Below are 6734 nucleotides of genomic sequence, written 5' to 3' on the forward strand. Positions count from 1 at the left end.
ATGACTTTTAAAACAACGTTGGCTAGTGAAGCCTGTCCTGCAGAGTTAGGCCGAGATATATATAGGCCTTATACTGCAATTTAAATACAAGCTTCTGATGCTGCTGCTCATGTACCTCACGTTGAATTGTCTGTATGACTTTTAAAACAACGTTGGCTAGTGAAGACTGTCCTGCCCAGTTAGGCCAAGATATATATAGGCCTTATACTGCAATTTAAATTCAAGCTGCTGATGCTGCTGCTCATGTACCTCACGTTGAATTGTCTGTATGACTTTTAAAACAACATTGGCTAGTGAAGCCTGTCCTGCCCAGTTAGGCCGAGCTATATATAGGCCTTATACTGCAATTTAAATACAAGCTGCTGATGCTGCTGCTCATGTACCTCACGTTGAATTGTCTGTATGACTTTTAAAACAACGTTGGCTAGTGAAGCCTGTCCTGCCCAGTTAGGCCGAGATATATATAGGCCTTATACTGCAATTTAAATACAAGCTGCTGATGCTGCTGCTCATGTACCTCACGTTGAATTGTCTGTATGACTTTTAAAACAACGTTGGCTAGTGAAGCCTGTCCTGCCCAGTTAGGCCGAGATATATATAGGCCTTATACTGCAATTTAAATTCAAGCTGCTGATGCTGCTGCTCATGTACCTCACGTTGAATTGTCTGTATGACTTTTAAAACAACGTTGGCTAGTGAAGCCTGTCCTGCCCAGTTAGGCCGAGATATATATAGGCCTTATACTGCAATTTAAATACAAGCTGCTGATGCTGCTGCTCATGTACCTCACGTTGAATTGTCTGTATGACTTTTAAAACAACGTTGGCTAGTGAAGCCTGTCCTGCAGAGTTAGGCCGAGATATATATAGGCCTTATACTGCAATTTAAATACAAGCTTCTGATGCTGCTGCTCATGTACCTCACGTTGAATTGTCTGTATGACTTTTAAAACAACGTTGGCTAGTGAAGACTGTCCTGCCCAGTTAGGCCGAGATATATATAGGCCTTATACTGCAATTTAAATTCAAGCTGCTGATGCTGCTGCTCATGTACCTCACGTTGAATTGTCTGTATGACTTTTAAAACAACGTTGGCTAGTGAAGCCTGTCCTGCCCAGTTAGGCCGAGATATATATAGGCCTTATACTGCAATTTAAATACAAGCTGCTGATGCTGCTGCTCATGTACCTCACGTTGAATTGTCTGTATGACTTTTAAAACAATGTTGGCCAGTGAAGACTGTCCTGCCCAGTTAGGCAGAGATATATATAGGCCTTATACTGCAATTTAAATTCAATCTGCTGATGCTGCTGATGCTGCTGCTCATGTACCTCACGTTGAATTGTCTGTATGACTTTTAAAACAACGTTGGCTAGTGAAGCCTGTCCTGCCCAGTTAGGCCGAGATATATATAGGCCTTATACTGCAATTTAAATTCAAGCTGCTGATGCTGCTGCTCATGTACCCCACGTTGAATTGTCTGTATGACTTTTAAAACAACGTTGGCTAGTGAAGCCTGTCCTGCCCAGTTAGGCCGAGATATATATAGGCCTTATACTGCAATTTAAATACAAGCTGCTAATGCTGCTGTTCATGTACCTCACGTTGAATTGTCTGTATGACTTTTAAAACAACGTTGGCTAGTGAAGCCTGTCCTGCAGAGTTAGGCCGAGATATATATAGGCCTTATACTGCAATTTAAATACAAGCTGCTGATGCTGCTGCTCATGTACCTCACGTTGAATTGTCTGTATGACTTTTAAAACAACGTTGGCCAGTGAAGCCTGTCCTGCCCAGTTAGGCCGAGATATATATAGGCCTTATACTGCAATTTAAATTCAAGCTGCTGATGCTGCTGCTCATGTACCTCACGTTGAATTGTCTGTATGACTTTTAAAACAACGTTGGCTAGTGAAGCCTGTCCTTCCCAATTAGGCCGAGATATATATAGGCCTTATACTGCAATTTAAATTCAAGCTGCTGATGCTGCTGCTCATGTACCTCACGTTGAATTGTCAGTATGACTTTAAAAACAACGTTGGCTAGTGAATCCTATCCTGCAGAGTTAGGCCGAGATATATATAGGCCTTATACTGCAATGTAAATTAGAGCTGATGATGCTGCTGTGTGTCTTGGTGCTGTTGACTTAGTTGTAGAACTTGGACCATTAAAGTTAATCTTCTAGTGGCATTGCTTTTATTTAGTCTGAATATTTAGTCCTATGTATGTGTACAACTTACACTATAGCGTTGACATTAATAAGATTGGTTGATTATTGATCATGCCTGTGTAGTTTTATTAAAACTTTGGTTGTACTTTAAGTGAAGACTTATCATTTATAAGCTGATGCCTGTCATGGCAGTGCTGGGTTATGCAGATCGATGGGTAGCCCTTGTTCTGTAGCTTTAGTATTTTAATTCTACTGTCTGCCATTATTCTGCTAAATTTTGATTGATCCATGTATTACATTACAACAAAAAACTTTTTTAAGCAAGATTTAAAGATTGTTTTGAGACAACCGGCATGGAACACTATTTTTCAAAAGTAGTTACTCTAGTATATAGTATTTGAAGTCTCAGAAATTAGTGTTCATGTTTGCTATTCTGACCTGTGATATGCTCAGAGTCATTATATATAATCATTGATCAATAGAATATTATTAAAATAATTAAACTTTCATTAAAGTGTTAATAATAAACATTCACAATTTTTTTTTATTTTGATTTAAATTTTTTATTTTGGTTTGTTATTTTGAAAAAGTTGTGTTTGGTTGAGCCTTGTTGTGGTTGTCATTGTTAAAGATGGGGACTGCACCTGGCCTTCCATTGTCAGCAGTTGTTGTGCAGTTAAAACTGTACAGGACTGATTGATAAACACAAAAAATGTTGTTTTTTTAAATTATTATTTATATTTTGTTTTATATAAGGATCGAGGTTCGAACATGGTGTCGTCAGTCATCCTGGGAGGGATGTCTGACTTCCGTGTTGGCCTCTCTCTACATGTTTTTGTGTGACTGGCGTCATACGCAGCCGTGTGGTAATCCGGTTTTGTGAATGTATAATTATTGGCACATTTTGATGTAGATATATACATTATTTATTTTGTTAATGAATATATGTAATGAAAATTATCACCTGATTATTATAGAAATCATGTCACGATTTTTTGAAAGATTAAAATAAATTCATCACAGTCTTTGTTTGTAAATGAGGATGAAATTCTCCAAGAATTAAATTTGTGTAATCACTAAAATTATTTAAAATCCATGCTGGTTTTTTCTTAGAACAATCATTTATTTTTATTTTATTAAAACTTATAAATTTTTTTGTAGATAATATATGTCATTTTTAAATGAGATGAAAAAATTCAATGCACATACAGTTTTATAGTTAATAATCTCTACACTGTATGTATTCAATTTTTTAATACTAATTTTAATATTCAAATTTTGGATATATTGATAAATTAATAATTTAGCAGAATTTTGTTCACACACATAGTAATATATATATTTTTTTATTGGCAAATATTAATATTTAACTAATTTAATTTGTACTTGGCACTATTACTTTTTTACACTACTTGACTGCTGTGTCATTTGTAACAAAATTGCTTACAGTTCATGAAAGAAAAAAATTTAAAAGTAAATTCCTACGCTTAGGAAATGTGGTCATGAAATTTAAAAGCTGAAGGGGCTGTCATTTGAAACTTGCTATCTGGAGAGCAATTGGGAGTGGATAGATAATACTGTATAGTTAACCTGCATGTAGTGAATTCAAAAACTCCAAAATAAATTTAAAAAACATGTGTAGCATAACTGAGAAATCAAAGTTTGTAATGCAAATGGTTTATTAGTCTTGGTTTGATTAAAATCTGCCTGTGGTAAAGAATAAACTGACACCTGTGTGTGGATAGTGAATAATTTAAGAAATACACTGCTAATAATTTTAAACCATGACGGAGGTGTTAAAAACATCGTCCTCATCCTACTCCTCGACTTCCTCCAGTGACTATGAGGGTAATGAAGGTGGTTGGTGAGAGGGTACTGCTTCACCTCTTACCCACAACTGGTGTGCTAGAGTCAGAAATTTATCTAGATGAAGGACCATGATTGGCGCAGGTATATTTCATATCTTTTTATTAAACATGTTTCAATGGGTCATGAAATTAAATCAACAGTATCCTATTAATAGTGAACGTACAACAGGCTAATTTTCTTGAATTTAACAAAGATGGGCCATAAGTGTGTAATAGTAATGGAAAATTCTGCGCTTGTGCTGGGTCCACCATGAATTTATGAACAATTACACGCCACATCTCGGCCGTACAGGAGACAGTCACCACATTTCTCGTGTGAGTGGGGCCCCAGCATTTTCATGTCTAGGTTCTACCTTCTATCCTCGATACAGGCTTCATTTTGTGGTGGGTCTCATACCGATACCATAATAACGTCCAAAAAAACATTTTTTTTCAAGGGTGGCTAATAGACTGTCCTTACATGTCTCATTATGCTAATCCTCCCTTAACAGCTCTCTGCATTTCTGAGGTGTAAATTAACCTGGCATAAAGGTAGGGGCAATTAGCATGTGTTTAGCTTGGGTGCCTAACAATAGCACCAGGAGACCTACGGTCTAAGGTTTCCTTATGAAGCTGCATGAGGTGTGAGGTGATCTCAGCAGATGGTTATTAGGGTCTGTTGTCTTCTGAGTCTAAAGGTGCGGCCATATGACATCCTGCTTCCTGGCTTAATATTCTTAATATTCTTATTTTACATTACAAGTTAGCCTGATTATAGTCCTTTAAATTTTTATGAGTGAGATCCGGATAGGGATATGACATTGCATAAGACCTAAATCATAGCATATCGCTGTGTGGTTGTGTCATCATCCGTCATATGACTGAATATTTCAGGAGCTGAAAAGTGGTCAAAACTTGTGATCAGTGCTTCTTGCAACTGGGGATAGGAGCTGCCACCATTTATTAACTAATAATACAACATGTGTATGGCTATTAGGATTGTATTGGCTATCATAATGTTATTTATTTTGGTATGTATCTGGATAGTACGTCCAAGAAAAATTAGAACACAGCAAGAATTATTTCCTGTTAGCAATGGATCTGTGTTCAAAGTTTCATTTAAATAAATTTTTCCTTTTTTGGAGTTTTTGAGTGACATACATACATACATACATATGGTACATTTGATATATATATATATATATATATATATATATATATATATATATATGTGTGTGTGTGTGTTTAAGGAATGATTTGCTACGTTTCTAACCATGTACAAAGTAAACAATTTGAGATGAATAAAAAAAATTACTTTCATAGGAGAACATGTACATTACTGAGTGTTGGTGATGTTATGTCAGCATTGTACCGGAACATTGTTTTCTCTCGGATCTACGTGATCCATTTAAATGGTCCAGCATATGGTTGTAGCAATTATTCACGATGACTATTTTATTGTGCCGGTGGTCATGTGTGTGCCACAATTAAAAACGATTACTGTGGATTTTGGCGCTCATGGCAGCACGCGTGACGGGACCAGGTACAATCATAGACCTTGTACAACATGTATACATTTAATGCAAAAAAAATAAATACAAAGGTTAATTAATTTATGTGATCATGTCACCAAAATAATCCAATTTTTTTTTATATCAATGTAAAATTTTGGATTTGAGGTTACCGTTGTAATATTGCATTCTATGGAAAATGTATGTTTGTGTTGTATGAAGAATGGTGTATTAGCCATCTGAGGAGAGGTGTACCTGTCTAGTGAATTGACGGTACTGTATGGGGTGTACTGCTGGTTCACCTCCACGTGGTGCACCCTGGGTAACGCAAAATGAACCAGCATATACTGAAATACTGGAGGTCGATCATTACTTCTTCTAAACTGTGTATGTGTGTGTGTGATTGAAGAGGTGGGGGGTGGATTAATTGAAGGAGGTGGGTTTAAGGCGGTGAAGTGTTTAAGGGGGAAGATGGGGTTGGATGTGGGTTTTATAGCGTGGGATATACAGTGTGTATATCGTAAATTGAGGTGCTATTTGCATATGAGAGAAATTTGTCTGCTATTCAAACATACATTATACTGACATTGTAGTGTGATGTAACCGCTTTAATTTGTGCAAAAATCATTTACCACTTCAAACACAATGACGTAGCTATACTTCTTCGTCTGATGTCTGTGACCGTCAGTAATACTTATGGTGGACATTTAACCCTTAAGATGCAGTGGTAACTTGTTAACTGTAACAATACAAGCAATATGGAACTTTAAACAATACTGTTGGATTAGCAATGCAACCAAAATTATATCATTGCCAATCCAGCTTTGGCAAATTTGTTATAGGGGGTATTGGTAGACTTAACCTCTTCAGTACACATGACATACCGGGAACGACATGTTGTCCTGTTACTTAAGTTTATGGCTTTACCTGCGGTTTGCGGCGGAAATTGGCGGTTGCATCGGGTCCACATGCGCCTGTGGGGGGGACCATATGGCATTGAAGTCACTGGCAGCACGATGCCTAAGGAAGGCATTGCGCTGCCTTCCGTTGATGAGCCTGTGAGATCCAGCCCCCAGGATCTCCCAAGCCCCGGGAGCTTTATGAGTAACACACACAGTATTACTCATACAGCCAATTCATTCCAATACTGAAGTATTAGAATGCATTGTAAAGGGGATTAGACACCAAAAAGTAGAATTTCAAAAAG

The sequence above is a fragment of the Bufo bufo genome, chromosome 1 (genome assembly GCF_905171765.1).
Source record: "Bufo bufo chromosome 1, aBufBuf1.1, whole genome shotgun sequence".
In the NCBI taxonomy this organism is placed as follows: Eukaryota; Metazoa; Chordata; class Amphibia; order Anura; family Bufonidae; genus Bufo; species Bufo bufo.